Source organism: Pogona vitticeps, chromosome 14 (genome assembly GCF_051106095.1).
Source record: "Pogona vitticeps strain Pit_001003342236 chromosome 14, PviZW2.1, whole genome shotgun sequence".
NCBI lineage: Eukaryota > Metazoa > Chordata > Lepidosauria > Squamata > Agamidae > Pogona > Pogona vitticeps.
Genome location: NC_135796.1, coordinates 9,279,625 through 9,301,986, shown reverse-complemented (window position 1 = coordinate 9,301,986; position 22,362 = coordinate 9,279,625). Strand labels below are relative to the sequence as shown.

The window sequence follows — 22,362 nt, the reverse complement described above, 5'->3', positions numbered from 1 at the left end:
CGAGATAGGAACAGAGGCAATGAGATCCAAGACTATTCTTTGCTTGGGACCCCTGGATTCTAGAGGGACTCAAGGATCTCCTACAAGGCTCAGGTGTCTGTTGGCCAAAGATGAAGATGAGGGTTCATTTTAAGTTTATACGTATCGCTGAAGTGGGTGACATCTGGACAATGAAAGAGCAAGAAGGAGCAGGCAAAAATTCCCCACCTGACAATAAACCACTTTCTCCAAATCTGCAGGCAAGGAACGCAGATGATGTCTTATGGCATTTGACTTGCAAGAATTGTGAGAATGGGACCCTGGCTGTCTGGCCGCTCAAAGACAGAAGACAGAAATTGTCTTACAGCCATCACTTTGCAGATACAAATGTGACCCCAAAATCAATAGACGTGTGAGAAGCCAAGAGCAAAACGTGAATGAAGGAGTCTTCGTCATATTTGCCATTTGCAGAATGTATGCACGTATACCAGTGAAGTCAGTGCAGGATGTGTGCTTCATTTTGATGAACATAAGAATGCTGACAAAAGAGGAACAGAAGACCAGTAGACTGGACTGCTCTTCAATGAAGCTATGCCAGTCCCTCCACAACCTGAGGTTGCAGGGAATCAGGAAGGTCATGACACACAAACTGAGAGCAGTACACTCAGAGAAGGGCACATAGACTGAGATATGGAGACTGGAAGAGACACCACGTGGTGTTACAAAATCAGCCATCCGTCACTCATCAGGACCTAACAAAGAGATACCAACCAGTCCTACCTCACAATAACTGTCGCAGATGAACAAGTCAGCAACCTGGAAGGAGACTGAGCCAACAGTTGAAGCCGCCAGATGGAGAAAAGCTAGAAAGGAAGAGCACTGCCCAAGAGCCAGATGTGGACACTGACGAAGCTACCACCCATCAAGATGGCCATCAGGTGCAAGTGGGTGTTCAAGCTGAAATAAGGTGCAAATGGAGAAGTAGGGTGTTTCAGCATAAGACTAGTTGCAAAAGGGTTCCTACAGAAATGTAGAGAAGACTTTGATGGAATTTGTTCTTCTGTTGTCAAGCACAGCACAGTAAGAATGCATCTGAGTAGAGATGGGCATGAACTGAACGACAAACAGAAAAAAACCCACAAACTATTTTCTGCTGGGCACTTTGTTTCGCTTTGGCAAAATAGATTCCTCACACACCCTTTCCTGCCTCCCAACCTGATCCTGCCACTGCCTACTCTTCCAGTGGGGGTGTGTGTGTCTTCCCAGATTTTTGTTGAAGCCAGAGAACTTTGTTATTCTAGCTGCCTCTGCTTTTTGAGCTGGGAAGCGTAGTTGTTGGTCCAGGAGACACAGATTGTGAGGCAGGTTGAGTCACCATTGACTGTGAATTGATACATTTGCAAAAAAAGAAAAGAGAGAAAAAAAGAAACAGCAAAAATTAAAATTACAGATGATACATGGTGGTACATTATGATGGGGAACTAAGAGAAAAACCCTTAGGCTTCCTCTTGATGAGATGCTTCTATTTTTGACCAAAAAAATGGTAAAGTTCTCAAGAAGTTTAGACTTGCGTAAGCCAAAAATTGTCCCACAATATCATGGCTCCATTCCTTCATGGCAAAATGGAGACTTCCAATCATGGTGGAGATCTTTCTTCCTCCAGAAACTGAATCAGCTTTCCTTTGGAATCCAGGTGCTCTTCACGAATAGGAGGGTGAGCTTGTGTTTGTGTTGGCCCTGCCTTTGCCTAGTTGGTTGAATTCTTCCAAGATCCATGAAACCTTCCAGCTGCCCCAGACCAGACCAGGAGGGTTGCTGCTCCTTTCCATTGCCCTTTAGCTCATTTTGGGTGGTCCCCCAGGCTGGGCACCAGTAGAAGACACAGCAGTCCCTGAGAGATTCAACTGGGATCAGAACCAACCCTGTAATGTTGGTTTCACCCACCACTTTAGTACTTTGTCCTCCAACTTGGGTCAGAGGACATCTGAGTCTTTCAGGATATCCTTGAGTCTGTCTAGACTCTCAATGCCTAAAAAGTAAGAAACAGTTTTGCCCCTCAATCATCTTGCTCTCTTGAATTCAGAATATTGTCAGTTGAAACTCTCTCCACTAAAATTGTACTTGGCATCAATGCAAACGGATCAATATTCTTCAGTCTATTAGCCAGATATGCTTCTTCAGTTGTCTCCTGGCCAGTGCGAGGAATATTCCCAATGCTTTTAGATACCCTTTTTATCAGTCAGTCCATTTGTTTACTTAGTCCACTGGCCATGTCGCTTTTCCAAAAAAAGGCCAGAAGGAAGATGAGGTTAGATAATTACAGCTAATCATGGCACTCTGAATAAAACAATGCAAGCGAGCAGTTTTTATAAATAACAGTTTCCTAGCATTATTTAAAATTTCACCACAATTATGCATCTTTGTCTTCATTGGCATGGTGAGAAGAAAAATAATTAGATACATTAAGTTCTCGCAGGGCCAATGAAGGGAGAACAAATTTGCGTGAAGCAGCTGAAATTCTGTGGCCCTGGAGGATTTGAGGAAGGAAGAAAAGGGCCCCAACCTTTTGAAGACAAAGTCAGACTCTTCCAGAGAGCCCTCCATGGCCCAGTTACTGCTCAGGTAAAGTCATGCAGAATGAATTTTCCAGTCTTCACTGACATACCTGTTTGCATGTTATCTTTCCTAAAGGTCCATAAAGCTTTTGTACTGTTTGAGGGCTGAGAAAGTATACAAAACCATGAGTTATGTTTCTCTCTGCCTTCCGAAGGGATCAGTTCGCAGCCAGTCGTGACTCAGCCTGCCTGTGGCATTCACCCTTGTGCCCCCTTGCTTGACCGTCAAAACTCAGAGCACTCGAAGGCAAACGATCCCCTTTTACACTGCTGCCACCAGGTGATCACTAAATCACCATTACCTCAGGAAGATGAAGATTCAGTTCCACACTTTAAAGTCTTTTAAATATAATTTTTGTTTATTGATTACAGAAATTGATAGTACTTCATGAATATCTTCTATAGGTAAATTTATTATTAACAACAATCTTCTATTTGATAATACACTCCTAACTCTAATCACTTCCCCAAACTCCACACTCTATCCCCCTTCTCCACTCTCTCACTCTCCTCTCTGACTCCGACTGACTCCTACTGACTGACCCTTACTGACTGACTCCACCTCTTTATTACATTTCTCTAGGCTCCACCTATCAGCAACATGAATATGCATGAACAATTAACATAGCAAACATGAGCCATTGACATAATAAAGGGGGACCCTACACTGCCTCTACCTTTGTGTCTCTGGGACAAACTGTGAAACTCTCCTGCACCAAAAGCAGCAGCGACAGCCGGGATAGCTTCTCCTGGTATCAACTGACATCTGGACAGGTCCCTCGCTATCTCCACCATGAGGGTAATAGCAAGGGAGAAGGGATCCCACATAGATTCACAGCTTCCCAATTGGGGAATTACGTGCATTTAACCATCATTAATGTCCCGTCTGGAGATGAGGCAGATTATTACTGTTTGGTTTCACAGTGGTATAGCTGAATGGGGAACAGTACCACTGTGAAACACTCCCTCTTTCTCTCTAGAGAAGAGAAACTGAATCACAACAGGTACCTCAGTACCTCTGACTTCCACCTCATAACCGCTCCCCTTATTTCTCCTGGGTTACTATAACTGACCTTCATCTGTGTATCGTGGTCATGATGAGAGCTAAAGTCCAAAACAGGTGTCTTTGAATAAACCTATCATATGGTATTTTGTAGATCCACCATTAACTCTTTCCAAACTGGAGTCATGTTTGCCCTTAATCCACATTTACAAACAACAAAACTCTCCTGCTTCAGAAGATGGAGATGCTGCTTCCCTCAAGCGCTTTGGGGTCATCTGTCTCATTACTCTTGTTCAACCTTTTAACAGGATCAGCTAAAGTGTGGGGGGCCTGAGTGTTCCACCAACTAAACACACGGAGAGGTACACACCACAAAATAATTCCACCCGAGAAAAAAATCAACCAGTTGTTGTTGTTTAGTTGTTAAGTCATGACCCCATGGACGAGCACGCCAGCCCTCCTGTCTTCCACTGCTTCCTAAGGTTTGGTCAAATTCATGTTGGTAGCTTTGATGACCCTGCCCAACCATCTCGTCCTCTGTAATCCCCTTCTCTTCTTGCCTTCACTCTTTCCCAACATCAGAGTCTTTTCCAGAGAGATTTCTCTTCTCATGAGATGGCCAAAGTATTGGAGCCTCAGCTTCAGGATCTGTCCTTCCAGTGAGCACTCAGGGTTGATTTCCTTCAGAATGGATAGGTTTGATCTCCTCCAGTAACAATTCAAAAGCATCAATTCTTCTGTGGTCAGCCTTCTTTATGGTCCAGCTCTCACTTCCATACATCACTACTGGAAAAACCATAGCTTTTACAATGCAGACCTTTGTCGGCAAGGTGATGTCTCTGCTTTTTAAGATGCTGTCTAGATTTGTCATCACTTTCCTCCCAAGAAGCAGGCATATTTCAATTTTATGGCTGCTGTCACTATCTGCCTCACCTCCTGAGTCTTATTTTCTAAAGTGCTAGGCTTTGGTGAGGGTGGATACCAAAAACAATTGGGTAAAGAAGGGGACTTCTACAGCCAATTCTAATCTTAAGGAGCTGGCCTTACGCTGTGCAATTTTATGGAACTTAAGGAAGTTCCCAGAACTCTCAACAAGGACAGACATGGATGCTTTTGGGGCCAGAAGGAAACCTTTAACATCCATGTTGAGTGTTGAGAAAAGAAAAATGTATTTTCTTGGCCTCTGAAAGAGCTTTCGGGTCATGGGACAAGAATCGAGATATGAGGTTCTGCTATCTTCCATCATCATTCATCTCACTTTGATTGGAATCTACAAATGGATGATTGCACAAAAAGAAATATTTCTGCCATGACTAGAAGCCTCTATTTTGCCATGAAATAAATGGACCCAGAGAATTTAAGGTCGTTTTTTTCACCAAGGACAAGTCTAAACAACTTGAGAATTATGCCCTGTTTTCAAAAAAGAAAAGAAAAATATGAACACCATGTTCAGGACCAATGAAGCGCTTCAGCTTTTAAGAGTGAAGGTTTTTGTCGCAGTTCCCCATCAGGATGTATCACCGTGAAACACACTAGCACTGCTAGACCAGTCAGCACAGTAATAAACGGCCTCGTCTCCAGCCTCAACGTTGGTGATGGTGAGAGATCCCGAGTTTCCTGAAGCAGAGGCAGTGAACCGGTTGGGGATCCCTGCACCTCTGCTGCTGCAGCCATTGCAGTGGACAAAGCGAGGCGGTTGCCCAGGTTTCTGTTGAATCCAGGAAACATACCCATTCCAGCTGCCACTGCTTTTGGAGCAGGAAAGGGTCGTTGTTTGTCCAGGAGATGCAGACTGTGAAGCAGGTTGAGTCACTGTTGGCTGTGAAGTGACACCTTTGCAAAAAAAAGAAGAAGAGAGAATGTAATAATACCGCTGATACTCTGAACCTGAATACCAGCAAATTGTTAATCAATGCACATTCAAGTCAAATTCTTTTTTGACTATTCAGTTTACATAAAATTCCCTCTTTGCTTCCTGACCTGCAGAGACACTAAGAAGTGCAAAGAAAAGCAGAACCAAAGCCATCCTGATGAGTTGAAAGGATTTCTTGATTTTTGAAGGAAAGCGGACCTTGCCTGATGCTTTCCATGCTCCCTTTTTAAAAAACGCACAGAACTGAGAAATGGACACCCTTCATACAAATTTATCTTGCAGTCATTGGTCACCCTCAGCCTGCCTGTCTCTTAGAGGAAGAGTTGATGTCATGGTAAAAACGAATAGGACGGCCCTGAGTTCCACACAGGAGATTTATTTTGAAGAAAGTATTAAGACCCATCATCCTCATTCAGCTGATGCTGATGGTCATGATGGAAGAACTCAGCACCACACGAGGAAGTCCAGTGAGGAAGAGGAACCACAGCTTAGGCTTACAGGGAAAGCTCTGCCTTCAGAGGGTTCTGTTCCTGCCATCACCACTTAAGAAAGGGCACCCACAGGTCCTGTGAGAGGTATGACTTTGCCTGAAACATTTGAGAGCCACAAACATTCAGACCAGGAAATCCCATGTCTTCAGTTATGTTTCTTGAGAACTTCCTCAAGGTGAGCTAGATAGTGGGAGTGACTTACCTTACGCGTGCAGAAAATAGGCATGATTCTGCATCTCCGTATCACAACTAAATATATCACAGAGACCCACAATGTCCTAGGCTCAAGGGCTGTCTTTATATCTGCAGAGAATTTTGAGGGTCACGTACTCCTTCAAAACCTCTCTCTTTTTTTGGACACAAAATGGCAAACCTCATTCTCTGAGCTCTCCTAGGCAGTGCGTGTTTTTCACTTTTTAAATACTTCAGCTCCTCCATCTCTTTTAGCTTTTGAAAGCTAAAAGAGATGGAGTTAAAATAAGGTTTTGAAAAGAGACATTGAGCAGCTGGTCTGGGACCAAAAATAAAAAAATGAAATAAAAAGGTGACTCTGGTGGCTTTTCAGGATCCGAGGAAGTCTGGAGGAAGCAAACCAAGATGGTGTCATGAAGTGCCTGAGTCACATTTTACCTTTATCATTGGAATCTTTAAATTCTGTCTCGGATGCAATGCAGTTCAGACCAATTTTCTTCTCAATTTCCCCACCAGAACAAGGCTTTTCTTGTCATGGAATTTTTGATAATAGTTGCGATCCACTTTTGATCACTTTTATAAATATAGCACAGTGAAGCACGCCTGTTCCCTTGAAGACGCACGCCAGGAGATGCCAGTTTCATGGAGCCTGTTCAAATGAGGTTTTCAGTCCCTTCAAGTGGTAGCGTCTGACGGCTCCTGGAAAACTGGTGCTCTCTATGCATTCAGACATGCTGAAGTGGGCAACTAACTCTACTGCCCATTATGCGGAGAACAGAAAATCTATTCCTTCATTTTTACTGTCTTGTTTTCTGGCCCTTCCAAATTTCTGCCCATATTTTTATGAGCATTTTTACAACTGCTTGGATGCTTGCATTTTTGCCCAATATACACTGTTTCGTCAGTAACATCTAAGGTACAAGGCATTTTAATGTCATTTTAATATACTCTCCCCCCAGTTCTGTTTTCCCAGTATATACATTGATGTAAGTATTCTCTGACCAAAAAAATTTAATATGGTGTCAAAATGTGAAGAGTGACTTTTGAAGGATAACTGAACTTGCCTTAATACCCTGTTTAGAAAGAATGAAATTTGGAAAGTTTTCATTTAAACGCGATTCAGGCAACTTTCTCCCCAACTCGCTTGCCAATGACTCTGTTTCAGGATCTCCATGTCATCTGTAAGCCACTTCTAATGCCAGGTCTTAGAAGGCAGTGCCACACATACGCCATCATGATCATCCATAATAGAGATCCATGGCCCGTAAACTGCAGATCGGTCACTGAACCAATGTAAATATTAGATCCTTTATACCAGTGGTCCCCAACCTTGGGCCTCCAGATGTTCTTGGACTTCAACTCCCAGAAATCCTGTCCAGCAGAGTGGTGGTGAAGGCTTCTGGGAGTTGTAGTCCAAGAACATTTGGAGGCCCAAGGTTGAGGACCACTGCTTTATACAACTAGCAAAAGTACATGTTCAACATTTTGGGGGGTAAGTACGGAGGATGATGAGAACAAGGGGAGAGACTAGAGACCTAGCTAGGAACAGATGGTTGTACACAGTGAGTGGAGTAGGTTTCATCTCCTCAATAAACAATAGAGAGGGACCAGAAGAAAGAGCAGGAACATTTCCTGCTTCACCTCAAAGTGCAGCTCCAGATCTTGCAAGGGGGTCTCTTCGGCCCTTTTCTTTTGTCAGAAATTAGACATGTAGACCAACATCCCCCTCCAGAGGCCAAAGGAAAAAGAGCAATAGCCACGGAAGCACAGAAATGTGTGTGCATAAAGAAGCACACACAAAGACACGCATGTGAGGGAGAGGGTCTTCATGTGTGCAATGTAATGAAATGTTTTCTGAAAGTGAAACTTGAAAGTTGTGTCATTGGGGATCATGTTTTCTGAATAATTTCTTTGCTCCACCCCACTTCCTTTTGTTACTCTCTATTTCTGAGACCTGGATCCTGGGAGTACAGTGGTGCCTCGCTAGACGATGATAATCTGTTCCACTGAAATCGCTGTTTAGCGAAATAATTGTCTAGCGAAAAGCATTTCCCCATTGGAATGCATTGAAACTTGTTTAATGCGTTCCAATGGGGAAAAATTGTCGTTGTCTAGCGAAGATCGACCATAGGAAAGCCGCTTTGCGAACCGCCGATCAGCTGTTTAAATAGCTGTCTTGCGAAGCTTAGGTCCCGAAAAACACCTGTTTTGCGAGTGCGGAGGGAGCTGTCAAAATTGATGTCTAGTGAAAATCGGTTTGCGAAGCAGGGACCAAACATTATCCAGCGAAATTCCCCCATAGGAATCACTGTTTTGCGAATTGCTATAGCAATCGCAAAAAGTCAATGTCTAGCGAAAAAACTGTCATGCGGGGTAACTGTCTTAGCGAGGCACCACTGTAGCTTCATGGAGCATTCTCTCTCTTTTGCTCACTCTCTCAGAGAAGATGAAGCAAGAGTGTTTTCTGAAGCCTCCAAACAAACGGGTGCAAATTACGGGAAGACACAAATATCAATGGAAAGAAAATTCTGTGAGTAAGATCCATTCCACAGGGCATAGGGTGCCTTTGCCAGGCGACTGACTCTCTGCTACTCAAAGTTTTCAAACAGTGACTTGAAGCTTCCTTGTCCAGGATAGTTTAGCTGTGGGTTTCCTCCTTCAGTGGGGATTGGCCTCCATGACTCCACTCTGTGGTAATAATGCCTTCCCAAGCTGAAGCACCTGGAGATCACAACCTATGTTGCTAATAATACAGGAAAACACCATCCTTACAATCTTAAAACTTCATGCCTTTGAAATGGGGTGCTGGATGAAAGCTTCATGGATATCAGAAACTGTCAGGAAGAGAAACAAGCGGGTTCCAGATCAAATGAAATGGGAACTCTTGCTAGAAGCTAAAGTGACTGTCGCCACACCCCCAGCGTCCCTAGTTTGTTTCTCTCAAACCTAGGCCCACCTTTGGACATGACTTGCTTATTTCTCTTTTCTCCAACTGCCACCAGTGGATCGTTATCCACACTTTACCAATAAGGTTGCATAGACACGTGTTGTCAAATATAGCTGATTATTTATTATTTGGTTGTTGAATCACACGAGTAGGTTCATAGATGTTTTATTATGCTGCACTCATTAAACTTGGATATTAAACACGTTTCTTTATTTGTATTACTTCACATCAATCACTGGAATAAGATCTGATGACTGTCTGTCTATTTTATTATACTTCTATCCATTAACTAGTCTTTAACTCATCAACCAATTATTTATTTATTTATTTACAATATTTTTTAGCCGCACCATTGCCAGTGGCTTCTGGGCGGCGTACAACATTAAAACCTAAAAACATTAAAAACATTTTAAGAAACAGTATAAAATACCATATATTAAAATACTTCTTAAAACAATTAAAACATTAAAAGTAATTAATTAAAATGCTGGGTGAACAGAAAGGTCTTTGCCTGGCGCCGAAAGGCCAAAAGTGTCGGAGCCAGGCGGATCTCTCTAGGGAGGGTGTTCCAAAGTTGGGGGGCAACAACCGAGAAGGCCCTATTCCGACATGCCATCCCCTTCACCTCTTTCAGGGATGGCACCTTCAGAAGGGCCTCCTGGCCTGATCTTAGAGGACGGGCAGGCACATATGGAAGAAGGCGGTCCTTTAGGTAACCAGGTCCTAAGCCGTTTAGGGCTTTATATGTCAAAGTAAGCACTTTGAATTGGGCCCGAGCAGCAACCGGCAGCCAGTGTAAATTTTTCAGAACCGGCATGATATGAGTCCGTGCGGCGGCACCACTTACCAGCCGCGCAGCCCGGTTCTGTGCCAGTTGCAGTCGTCGGACCGTCTTCAAAGGCTGCCCCACGTATAGCGCATTGCAGTAATCCAGTCTGGTTGTTACCAGTGCATGAGTGACTGCTGCCAGGCTCCGCTCATCCAGGTAAGGGCGAAGTTGATATATTCTCCGCAGCTGTAAGAAGGCACCCCTGGACACCGAGTCCACCTGGGCTTCCAAGGTCAGACTGGGGTCAAGGAGCACCCCCAAGCTGCGGACCCTATCCTTTAGGGGGAGTGTGATCCCGTCTAAGGTAGGGAGATGGCCCTTTAACCTATCTGGCGGGGCACCTAGCAGCAGCACTTCAGACTTGTCTGGATTGAGCCTCAGTTTATTGACCCTCATCCAGACCATTATCGAGTCCAGGCACGAGTTCAGAACGGTGACTGCCACACCTGGATTGGTAGAAAATGAGAGGTAGAGCTGGGTGTCGTCAGCATATTGCTGACTCCTCAGCCCAAACCTCCTAACGACCTCCCCCAGCGGTTTCATGTAGATATTGAACAGCATGGGGGACAGTATAGAGCCCTGAGGAACCCCATGACGCAACCGCCATGGGTCAGAGCTACTGTCCCCCAGCACCACCTTCTGGACTCGATCAGCCAGGTAGGAACGGAACCACTGTAAAACAGTGCCTCCAATTCCCGTCCCAGCCAGTCTGTCCAGAAGGACACCATGGTCGATGGTGTCGAAAGCCGCTGAGAGGTCCAGGAGAATCAACAGGGATGCATTACCCCTGTCTTTCTCCCGGCAAAGGTCGTCATACAGGGCGACCAAGGCAGTTTCCGTCCCATAACCCGGCCTGAAACCCGATTGAAATGGATCTAGATAATCCGTTTCATCCAGGAGAGCCTGGAGCTGCTCAGCCACCACACGTTCCAACACCTTGCCCAGAAAAGGGAGGTTTGCTATTGGACGATAGTTGTTCACTAGACCTGGATCCAGATTAGGTTTTTTTAGGAGCGGGCGAATCACTGCCTCCTTTAATGGGGCAGGAACCACTCCCTCTCTTAACGAGGAGTTGATGACCTCCAGGATCCAGGTGCAAACTCCCCTGGCAGATTTCTTTATTAGCCATGATGGGCAAGGGTCGAGTTGTGTAGTGGTGGCACGAACCGATCCAAGCACCCTGTCCACATCCTCAGGTCGCAACAACTGAAACTCATCCAATAAATTATGACATAAGTCCGGAGCACTGGACACAACCATGGGCTCTGCATCAACAGTGGAGTCCAAATCTTTGCGAATCTGAGCAATTTTTCCCTCAAAGTGCGTAACAAATTCGTTACAGCGAGCCACTGAGGAGTCCAGGACCTCCACCGAACCATTAGGTTGAAGAAGGTCCCGGACCACTCGAAATAGCTCTGCTGGACGACACACCGAGGAAGCGATACGGCTGGAGAAATACTGGCGTTTCGCCAGCCGTATTGCCACAGAGTAGGCCCGATAATGGGCTCTAAGCTGTGTTTGGTCATAGTCGCAGCGATATTTCCTCCATCTGCGCTCAAGCCGTCTCCCCGACCGTTTCATGGCCAAAAGCTCCTCTGTGTACCATGGAGCCTTATAGGCTCTGCGGGCAGGGAGAGGGCACCTAGGTGCAATCGTGTCAACCACCCGGGCCATCTCCTTGTACCACAAGGCGACCTGGGCTTCGACAGGAGCGCCGACCATATCAGCTGGAAACTCCCCTAGAGCATTCAGGAATCCTTCAGGATCCATAAGTCTCCGGGGGCGGATCATTTTAATTGATCCCCCACCCCTGCAGAGGGTAGTAGTGGCTGAGAGTCTAAATTTTACCAGGAAATGGTCCGACCATGACAACGGAGTCAAAGATAAATCCACCACATCCGGACCACCATCCCCCTGTCCCGCAGAGAATACTAGGTCAAGTGTATGGCCTTTCTCATGAGTCGGGCCGATGACATGTTGAGACAGCCCCATGGTTGTCATGGCGGCCATGAAGTCCTGAGCTGCCCCTGATAAAGTGGCCTCAGCATGGAGATTGAGGTCCCCCAGTACCAAAAGTCTGGGGGTCCTCAACACCAGATCCGAGATCACCTCCGTCAGCTCAGGTAGGGAGACTGTTGGTAAGCAGCAGGGTGGGCGGTACACCAGCTACCCAATCTCTCTCATAAACCTTCAAAACCTCCTCTCTCCTTCTCTCTCCGTTTCCAACTCTCCCTAACTCTATCCTTGACTCCGCCCTCCTGTCCTCTCATAGGCTCCAGCTCTAGAGCTCCACATGATGGACAGGTGGGATAAGCTAGAATATGTACAAGGACTGGGACTCTTCATGAGGGAGATCAATTGATACAACTCCATCTTTTCTACTCAATGTTTTGGGGCTTCTTTTTGCTCTCCCGGCTCCCTCTGGTTTTCTTCTGTGGACCAAGAGCTCCCCCTGCAGGCCCAATGCTGAAGAGCAGACATCACAGGAAACCACAGCTCAGAAGAAACCAGTTACAAGTCATAGAGTTGCCCGTAATGAGTTACAAAAGGAGACAAGGCTGTAAATAAGGCAAACTTCAAAAAAGATGCAACAAGGAGGAGCAAAGATATTCAACTCCAGCAACAAATAAAACTTTCTAGTTAAGTTTTGAAGTTACTCCTGAAAGGCATTTGCAAGTATTTTTAGAGTTGTTTTGATATTAATTTTTCAAATTCGATGTCGGCTCACCATTAGAAGTGATGCCCTTTCCCTTTTTCCTAAGGTGGCCTCCTTTGATTTATTCACTCATTCATAGCGGTGTTGCTCTTCCTCCCACCCACCCCACCCACCCCCCACTATACCAGTGGTTCCCCTGTCTTCCCTTCCCTGATTTTCAATCTGCACTGCACTGAGGGATGGACAAATAACCAGACGGGGTGAACTGGTCGGGGATCATTTCCTCCCCTGTTGTTGCAAACATCACAGAGCACAAACTGGGGGTCCAGCCCAGATTTCTCTCAAAACCAGACAAAATTTTTGTTCCATTTCCCTCGACTCCTGGAGTAGGGCATTTTGGCTGTTTGCAAATCTGGATTAAGCTCAAGTGTGACTTCAGAATAAGATCATTTTGATTGTTGAGGATAAAAGAGAGCATCAAAAAAATACATTTGTGGACTACATCCTAACAAATACAAGTTTGATTTAAAAGGGGGGGGGGAGAAAATCAAGTATCACACTGTCTCTTACAATCAGACATAGCCATCATTTCACAAACAAAAAGCAAAGTGTGCTGCATATATACTGCCCCATAGCGCTTCAAGCACTCTCTGGGTGGTTTACAATTTAATTATGCAGGCTACACATTGCCCCCCCAGCGAGCTGGGTACTCATTTTACCGACCTCGGAAGGATAGAAAGCTGAGTCAACCTTGAGCCGGCTACCTGGGATTTGAACCCCAGGTCGTGAGCACAGTTTTAGCTGCAGTACGATAAAACCAAATCACATTGATTGAAGATGAGTGGAATGCTAATAAGGTTTTGAATGCACAAAATGTACATAATTACCTTTAAAGAGCCACATTTGAATACAGTGGTGCCTGGCTAGACAGTTACCCTGCAAGACAGTTTTTTCACAAGACATTGACTTTTTGTGATCACTATAGCGATTCGCAAAACAGTGATTCCTATGGGGGAATTTTGCTGGACAATGTTTGGTCCCTGCTTCGCAAACCAGTTTTCACTAGACAACGATTTTGACAGCTCCCTCCGCGCTCGCAAAACAGGTGTTTTCAATACCTAAGCTTCGCAAGACAGCGATTTAAACAGCTGATTGGCGGTTCGCAAAGTGGCTTTCCCATGGCCGATCTTCACTAGACAACGATGATCTTCCCCATTGGAACACATTAAACAGGTTTCAATGCATTCCAATGGGGAAATGCTTTTCGCTAGATAATGATTTCGCTAAACAGCGATTTCAGTGGAACAGATTATCATAGTCTAGCGAGGCACTACTGTACTTGGAAATTGACAAAATCGTCAGTAAATAATTTCCTGTTTCATTCCATCACACATCCTCTCCTTGGTGCTCTTTTTGCTCATTTCTAGTGAGGAAGGTTTGGTCTAAGACACCTGTTTCACCCTCATGCTGTCATTGTGATCTACAACACATTGATGAAATAGGAGAAATAAGAAAGGGTGATTGTGTGGTGGAAGTCAGGGGTACTGGGGCATCCATTGTGATTCTGTTTCTCATCTCTAGAGAGGAAGGTTTTTGTCTCAGTTCCCCTTTCAACTGTACCACCGTGATACGTATCACTATACCAAGCAACACAGAGATAGTCTGCTTCGTCTTCAGGCTGAACGTTGATGATGGTTAAATGACCAGTGCCCTCTGACTGGGAAGCCGTGAATCGATCAGGGATGCCTTCTCTTCTGCTGCAACCAGGACAGTGGACAAAGCGAGGGGCCTCTCCGGGTTTCTGCTGAAGCCAGACGAAGTTGCCCCATCTCCCACCACTGCTTCTGGTGCAGGAGAGTTTCACGGTTTGTGAAGCTGAGGCAGGCTGGGTCACTGTTGCCTGGGAATGGATACCTGGGGGAAAATGAAAATGAAAATTTAAAAAACATGAAATGGATACACTCTCCAAGTCCTCAAAGACCACAGAAACACGGTGCACGTATGGCAAGTACATCAAATCCAAACTGTAACGTTCATTTCATGTGACCTTACCTGACCAGCAATTGAGAAGAACGAAGAGAAGCAGAGCCTGGTCCATGGCGAGCTCTCTCGACTTTGTCTCCCAAAGGTTACAAGCTGGGGGACCCTTCCCTTCCCTCCTTCCTTAAATGCTCCAGGGCCAAAGAACAGCTGCTTCATGCAAATAGGGCCTCTGCTTACTGGCCCTGCTAGAACCGATATATGTCTACTTCTTGTTATTATCACCATGCCGATGAAGACAAACATACAAAGGATTTTTAAAATTATATAAAAACTGAAAAGGCCTGGAGGTGTTCATAGCACAGAATATCACGCTGTAAAGCTGATGTCTCATATTGCTGCGTTCTGTATGTGATACGATTCCTTGTAATTATCTAACCTCTTCTTCCCGATATGGTTAATAGATTAATTAATTGACTGGACTGATTGATAATAGGGCAACTGAATAAATGAGGAATATTCATCATTCTGGCCACGATTCAACTGAAGAGACCTAAGAGGCTAATGAAAAGGGATCAAGAATAGCCATCGAGGTACATTCATTCACAATACATTTTTAGGGAAGCGTATTTCAGTGGACAATGTTCTGAATTCGAGATAGGAACAGAGGTAATGAGATCTAAGACTATTCTTTGCTTGGGACCCCTGGATTCTAGAGGGACTCAAGGATCTCCTACAAGGCTCAGCTGTCTGTTGTCCCAAGATGAAGGTGAGTGTTGTTTTCAAGTTTATACATATCGCTGAAGTGAGTGACATCAGGAGGTACACTCACAGAGCATCTAAAAGCCGTACTACTAAACTTGCATCCCTCTCCGTCGTTTCCATTCTATGCAAGCTGAAGCCCCCAAACTAAGTTGCGTCCCCAGTCTGATCTTTCTGCATACTGCACCACCCAAAAGGTGAAGCTATGGCCAATGATCAGAATCCGCTTCCGCCTGCTGATGCTCCATGCACCTGCAAAACAAATGTAAAAAACAGCCAGCAACCAGCCTACACCTGTGGCAGCATACGGATATATAACTGGAATGTATTTGATGATCAACGACCCATCCTTTGGATGTCCTCTGGGTCGTAGCCAAGCGCAGTCACCGTAGAGGCTGCTCCTCTCAGAAATGAGTGGGTCCTGAAGTGCCAGCCCTATAAACTGATATGTTGCAGAGCTGGCTCTGTCACTTTCCCAAACTGGTATTTAGTAAGTGGGTGGCCATCGCTATGGCAAAAGAAGTATCAGCAATGCTCAGCCCTTCATGCTAAGTAGTTCTCTATGGCTGGAAGAGGGCATAGATCCTTGAAAGAACACTCTCCTAATGCAATTTCCTCTTCGGTCCATCTTGGTGTGCCTTATGAGCATACAGACTTTGCTTCTGACCACTTGTATGTCCACTTTCTGAATTTCCACTAGTGCCCTATCCTCTTTGCCTGCAGCTGACCTCTAAGGGCACCGAAAAATGCCACCGACAACACTGCCCTGAATAGTACCACTTCATAACTATCCTTGACCCAGGGGAGATGGGGCTTTATCGGAGTGAGACTGGTTGTGTTTCAGGAGGGCTTCTGAAATTGACCAGGACCATTCAGTTTCGATGCCCCCCCAAAAAAAGCTGTGGGGGGGGAGAAAGGACTTCTACCAGGAGAGGTGACAGTCTGAAGCAGCAGAATTTGACTGAGGGGGATGAGGCATCAGAGCCCCAGGTATTTCCTCCTCTCTCTGAGGAGAGAATACTGGAAAGTAAAGAAGGAGTTTGGAAAATAATCCAGAATAGAACTTGAAGTTGCTTGTTTCATATATGGAACTTTGAAGGACCAAAATAATGAAAAAAAGGGATTGTAATTGGTGAGGGGTGTGATGATTTGTGTTTTTATGTGTATTAGAATGGGATATGTAGTCCTAAGATTGTCCCAATAGCATCCATCTTGATTTAATGTCTGTGTCTGTGGTAGAAAAATTTTACATGCTGTCTCAGAGAAGCTTCGTTTTCTGGTTATCTAGTTGCTAAGGAGAGCCAGAGGGTTACATTCCTGGTAGTCATAATAATTCTGCCACAAAACATGATAACAACTCAAGCTTCCATGAGAAAGTTAGGCGGGACAACAAGACCCAGGAGGGGGTGTTCCTTATGAGGCATCCTGGGAAGAAGAAGGAAGTTGGTAGGAGTTGGAAAAAGATGGAGTTTGACTGAGAAAGGACAGACATGTGCTTTTTCCCAAAATGGATTATAACTTTTGAATGGGGCTTTTTGCCAGCATGGACTTTTGGATTACAACTTGAATCTAACCTTTCCTGAAGGACTATGGAGTCACAGGATACGTAAGAAAGACAACGCCTATGCATAATTCTAGCTTAGTATGTTTTCTTCTGTTATTTTTCTTAGCTGGAGTTTGTGGGGTGGTCTGTCTGATTTGATATGGAAATGTTACTGACTGAATTACTTTACTATAATCTGAATTCTTTTCTGAACTATATGTCTTAATAAAGCAGGAATGTTTTGGAATTGCATGCATTGGTTTCTTGAACAGACTAACCTATCTAATTGGCCATGTGTATTTGCTACCATATAGAGCCCAGATTTGCCTGAGTGTAAACTCATGGATTGTCTGTGTTTCTTGTTTTTACTTAACAAAGGGGATGGACTGGAGGAAGGAAAATTAGTGCAGGGCCTGGCTGAGAAATTGGGCTCATCTTAGCTCATAAGGACTGACTAATTTTCTGAAATCTCTCCTTCTCCGGCTTCCCCTTAATCTCCTTGGAGATGGGGGATTGCTTACAAGGGGAAATGATTATATCTGACTGGATGGGCAGATACTTCCCCCCCCTTCCTCACTTGAGGCTTGAGAAAGAGAAAGGAAAGGAAAGAGGAAGAAAAGAAGGGGGGAGGAAACGTCTTCACTTCTATGGCGGCAGGGCAAGATAACTACTGAGATCAGTGAAGCAACCAGGATAAGACTTCATGAGGATCAGAGAGAACGTTTTTTTGTCTCACTTCCCCATTAGACTTTGCCAATGTGTAACCAGTTGATGCTGGCAAACCAGGTATAACAATAATAAACGGCCTCATCCTCAGCCTGAATGTTGGTGATTGTTAAATAGCCTGTGTTCTCAGAGAGGGAAGCAGTGAAGCGATCTGGAATCCCATCTCCTCGGCTGCACGTATTACAGTGCACAAAACGAAGGCGTTCTCCAGGTCTCTGTTGGAGCCAGGCAGTGTGAGCAACCCGGCCACTGGAAGTACAGGGAAGTTTAACCGTTTGTCCCAGGGACCCGGAGGTGGAGGCAGGCTGACTCATAGGTTCCTGGGAGATGACCTCTTGAAGGAGAGAAAGAAAGAAGGTGATTTTGCTTTACATTTTGCGCATATCAGACAAGAAAGGTTCAAATGAAGAGAAACAGGTCTGCAGAAAGGGAGTTCCCACCAACCCACTTACTGGAGAAGAAGCTGATAAGCACCAGGCAAGAGGGCAACCAGGCCATGAGGAGCTCTGGAGACAACCTTGAACTTTCTAAAGCAATCGAATGATGAGCAGCCACCCCCTGCCTCTTCTCAATTGGATCTCCTTGGCCCTAAAGATTCAGCCTCTCCAGGAAATGTATGGGCTTTGCAAGGAGTAGCCTTGCTCCTCCCCCTGCAAAGGAAGAGATGCTTCTCGCCAATCCAGTGACCACGGAAGGTATTTGCATAGCTGAGGGATGGAGGGAAGGGTCGATCTTTAAAAAACATAAAAGAGACGAACCCAGGCTTGATCCTGCATGAAATGGAACAAGGGCACAGTCCAAACAGGCTACAGTTCCAGCATTTGGAAATCATTTTAATTGCCACAGTGGAATCCTTGGGATTCTCCTGGGATGGAGCATATATCCCAGGGGTGTTAATCTGGGGCTGAAATCTCTACGTGAGAAGGAAGCTGCCTTGTCCTGAACCTTGGTATCGACTCTTTTGGCTTTTCATTGTCCACAATGACTAGGGAAGGTCCTGGGTTTCTCTAACAGGGAGGAACCCTAGTTCTTGGTTGGGACCCCAGGGATTGAATGGGGAGCCGTATTCTGACAAACTAGTGTTTTCCTCCCCTTCAGGGACCAAAGTCCAGCCTCCAGTTAGCCAGATCTTGATTTTAAAATTTCCATCTGCGCAACGTACAATACACAATTTTTGTTGTTGCCAGAAAGCAAAATATTTTAAGTCTCTACAAAGGAGTTATTCATTTTAATTCAAAGGTGGGTGCAGTTTATTCTGAATCATTTTGGCATGTTTCATCACCTTTATCATATAGATTGCGTCTGCGGAGTTTCTCAATCCAAGTATGCCAGGATCACAGGGTTCAAGCGGCAGGGAAACCTTGCAGCCTGACCTGCTATTTTTATTTCCGTCTATAACATTGCTCTTATATTTCTGCTCTTAAAAAGCAGAGACATCACCTTGCCAACAAAAGTCCGAATAGTCAAAGCTATGGTTTTTTTCTGTAGTGATGTATGGAGGTGAGAGCTGGACCATAAAGAAGGCCAACCGTGGAAGAATTGACGCTTTTGAACTGTGGTGCTGGAGGAGACTCTTGAGAGTTCCCGGGACTGCAAGGAGAACAAACCTATCAGTTCTAAAGGAAATCAACCCTGAGTGCTCACTGGAAGGACAGATCCTGAAGTTGAGGCTCCAATACTTTGGCCATCTCATAAGAAGAGAAGAATCCCTGGAAAAGATGCTGATGTTAGGAATGTGTGAAGGCAGGAGGAGAAGGGGAAGGCAGAGGATCAGATGGCTGGACAGTGTCATCGAAGAGACCAACATGAATTTGACCCAACTCCAGAAGGCAGTGGAAGATAGGAGGGCCTGGCGTGCTCTGGTCCATGGGGTCACAAAGAGTCGGACATGACTAAACGACGATGATAACATTGATATAGAGCAATTCCCTTTTTAAAAATAATAATAATAATAATAAAATAAACAAGTATTAAAAGTAACACTGCAGCAGAAGAACTCGGCTTTTGGCCCTAATGCCCACGTCACCTTAACACAGGAAGTGGGTTTTTGGTGGCGTCAGCAAGCAGCTGTGAGAGGCATCCAGCACAAGGGTAGGCAGGCCCAGGACAAAAACCTGAAAAATAGTTCCAGGATGATGCATCAGCAACCAGAGCATCTAACTTTTAGGGCAGTACGATAGTGGAACCATTTACCTTGGGAGTTGGTGAGTGCTGCACCACTGGAGGTATTCAAGAAAAACTTGGACAATCCCCTGGGAGATCTGCTTTGACTGTATTCCTGCATTGAGCAAGGGATGTCCACACTCCTAGCTCTGCATCCTCATAAAAAATAATACTTTTAGAGTCATCGAGTAAGGTCTTCTTGGCTGCCCATCGGATCCTCTGTTGATAAAACGTACCCATGGATAAGAGTGAAAACAGCATTAGTTTAGATAAAGAAAGTGCTTACTCAGGTTGTCAGACATTTCATAACAGGATTCTCTTCCTCTGTATCTCTTTCATGTGGAACACTTTGTACCAAACAGGAGTTCTGAAAGGTCACTTGAGGGGAAATCTCCAAATTGATAGAGATTTCTGGTGACCTTTCCCAGCCTTTTCTAGCTACTAAGAAGTAATTTACAAACTTATTGGCCTTCTACAAATACAGTCTTATTTCAGCAAACAAATCTAGGATCATAGTCCTTCTGCAGCCCTGGACAATTTATCACCTTCATATTTGGTCCCTGTTACCCTGCTAATATTCTTCACGAAAACAGAACAGAAGACACACAAGCGGTGTGGGACAAAAGAGTGAGGAGTGGCATGGATGAAAGGAGAATTCTGTGGAAGAAAGAACAACCTGGGAATGCTGCTGGGTCAGCTTCAAGATTTTATACCAGGCTTCAGAATGAATCAGTCTACCTACCCTCCCACCTATGATGTTTTTCTGTCCAACCCAAGAAGGAGGCTCCAATACACGGGAGGAGTTTATGCGATACTACAGGCTATTCAGCTTGTGGCGATTAATTTAGGGCAGGTAGACATGCAGGGTCAACCCAGTTCTCAGGAGGCCTTTGGCAAACTACTTTGGGTTCCTTCCTGTAGATTGGCCATCCGTGGGCAACGATGACACCAGCCATGGGCAACAATGAACCACCATTTTTAAATTCCCACTCTTGTCCCTAGTGGTCTGAAGCAGTGGTCCCCAACCTTGGGACTCCAGATGTTCTTGGACTACACCTCCCAGAATCCTTCATCACCCGTCTGCTGGCCAGGATTTCTGGGAGTTGAAGTCCAAGAACATCTGGAGGCCCAAGGTTGGACACCACTGGTCTAGAGCATTATAAGAAGTTGGAATGATCCCAACCCAAAGGGTTCCAGTCCACTTTTCAGCATAAAGCTTCATCCTGTCTCTCTCAGACAAGAGAAGCCACAATGGGGGAGCAGAAATAAAAGACAGGTGATGAGTGTCAGAAGAGAAAAGACTGAGCATGACTGATGGGAGTATGAACAGCCCTTTCAATAAGTGACAGGCAGTCACTTATTAAAGATTTCATGGCCTGGTATGAATTCAAATGTGCACCTTAAAGATCATTATGTACATAATCTATAATAAAAACATGAATTACTTTCATTTTCTTGGCTCTTCTTGAAAAAGGGATAGAGATTTGTCTCAGCCACTGCATGTGTTGAAGAAGGGGAAGTGACTCCACCCTCACTCACCCCAATTCTACCCAGTTATTGGGACAAGAGGTTAGAAGAAGGTCCTGCCCAAGACAAACCCAGACCAGTATTTCAGTTGCCACAGTGGACTGCCAGTTGCCACTGCAGGAAATCCATGAACACAAATTTAAGGCCACCCTCATGACAGGAAAGCTGTTTCTGTTTGTTTGGGAAGAAAGATCTTCATCATGAGTGGAAGATTCCATTTTGCCATGAAGGAATAGACCCATGATATTGGGGATCTTTTTTTTTTTTTTTTTTGCCTAAAGCAGTTCTGAAGTGCTTGAGAACTTTGCCCTTTTGTGAAAAAAAGAAACATCCCATTAAGAGGCAATGAAGTGCTTCAAGTTTCAAACTGTCTTCTTTCTCAACAGGAAGTCTGAAGGTTTTTGTTTAAGTTCCCCATCAGGCTGTACCACCGTGGAGCATGCTAGCAGTGCTAGACCAGACATGGCAGTAATAAACGGCCTCGTCTCCAGCCTCAACGTTGGTGATGGTGAGAGATCCTGAGTTCCCTGAAGCGGAGGCAGTGAACCGGTTGGGGATCCCTTCTCCTCTGTTGTAGCCATTGCAGTGCACAAAGCGAGGGGCCTGCCCAGGTTTCTGTTGAACCCAGCAAACATAGCTGCTCCAGCTGCCACTACCTTTCAAACAGTTAAGGGTCGTTGTTTCTCTTGGAGACACCGATTGGGAGGCAGGTTGAGTCAGTGTTGGCTGTGAATCGACACCTTGGCAAAAAACAAAGAGAGGAGGTGAAATTACACCTGATAATCTTGAGTGTGAATATCTGCAAACTGATAGAATTTTGTTAATTTCTTTCTTGACTTTTACATTCTCATAAACTTAGCTCTTCACTTGGTTACCTGCAAAGGAGCTGAGAAGTGGAAAGAAAAGCAGAAGCCAGGCCATCCTGATTACTTGGGGAAAAAAAGTCTCAATCCCTGAAGCTGAAAACTCTGCCTGGCATCTTGTTTTGCTCCTTCCTTAAAAATACACAGAACTGGAAAACGACCCCTTTATGCAAATTGATCATCCACTCATTGGCCACCATAGACCATCCTGTC

General features: G+C 44.9%; 1 long non-coding RNA gene and 1 gene segment (V, D, J or C); both read right to left on the bottom strand.

Moving 5' to 3' along the window:
• Positions 1–22,362, bottom strand: part of LOC140702671 (immunoglobulin lambda variable 2-23-like) — a 276,893-nt gene that overhangs the window by 55,298 nt on the left and 199,233 nt on the right.
• Positions 17,638–22,362, bottom strand: part of LOC144584768 (uncharacterized) — a 31,753-nt gene continuing 27,028 nt past the window's right edge. Inside the window, exons 2-3 of the long non-coding RNA XR_013539195.1 lie at positions 18,049–22,026; positions 17,638–17,930 (exon numbers count right to left, since the gene is read on the bottom strand). This is a non-coding gene — a long non-coding RNA (uncharacterized LOC144584768). The remainder of the gene's footprint in view (positions 17,931–18,048; positions 22,027–22,362) is intronic.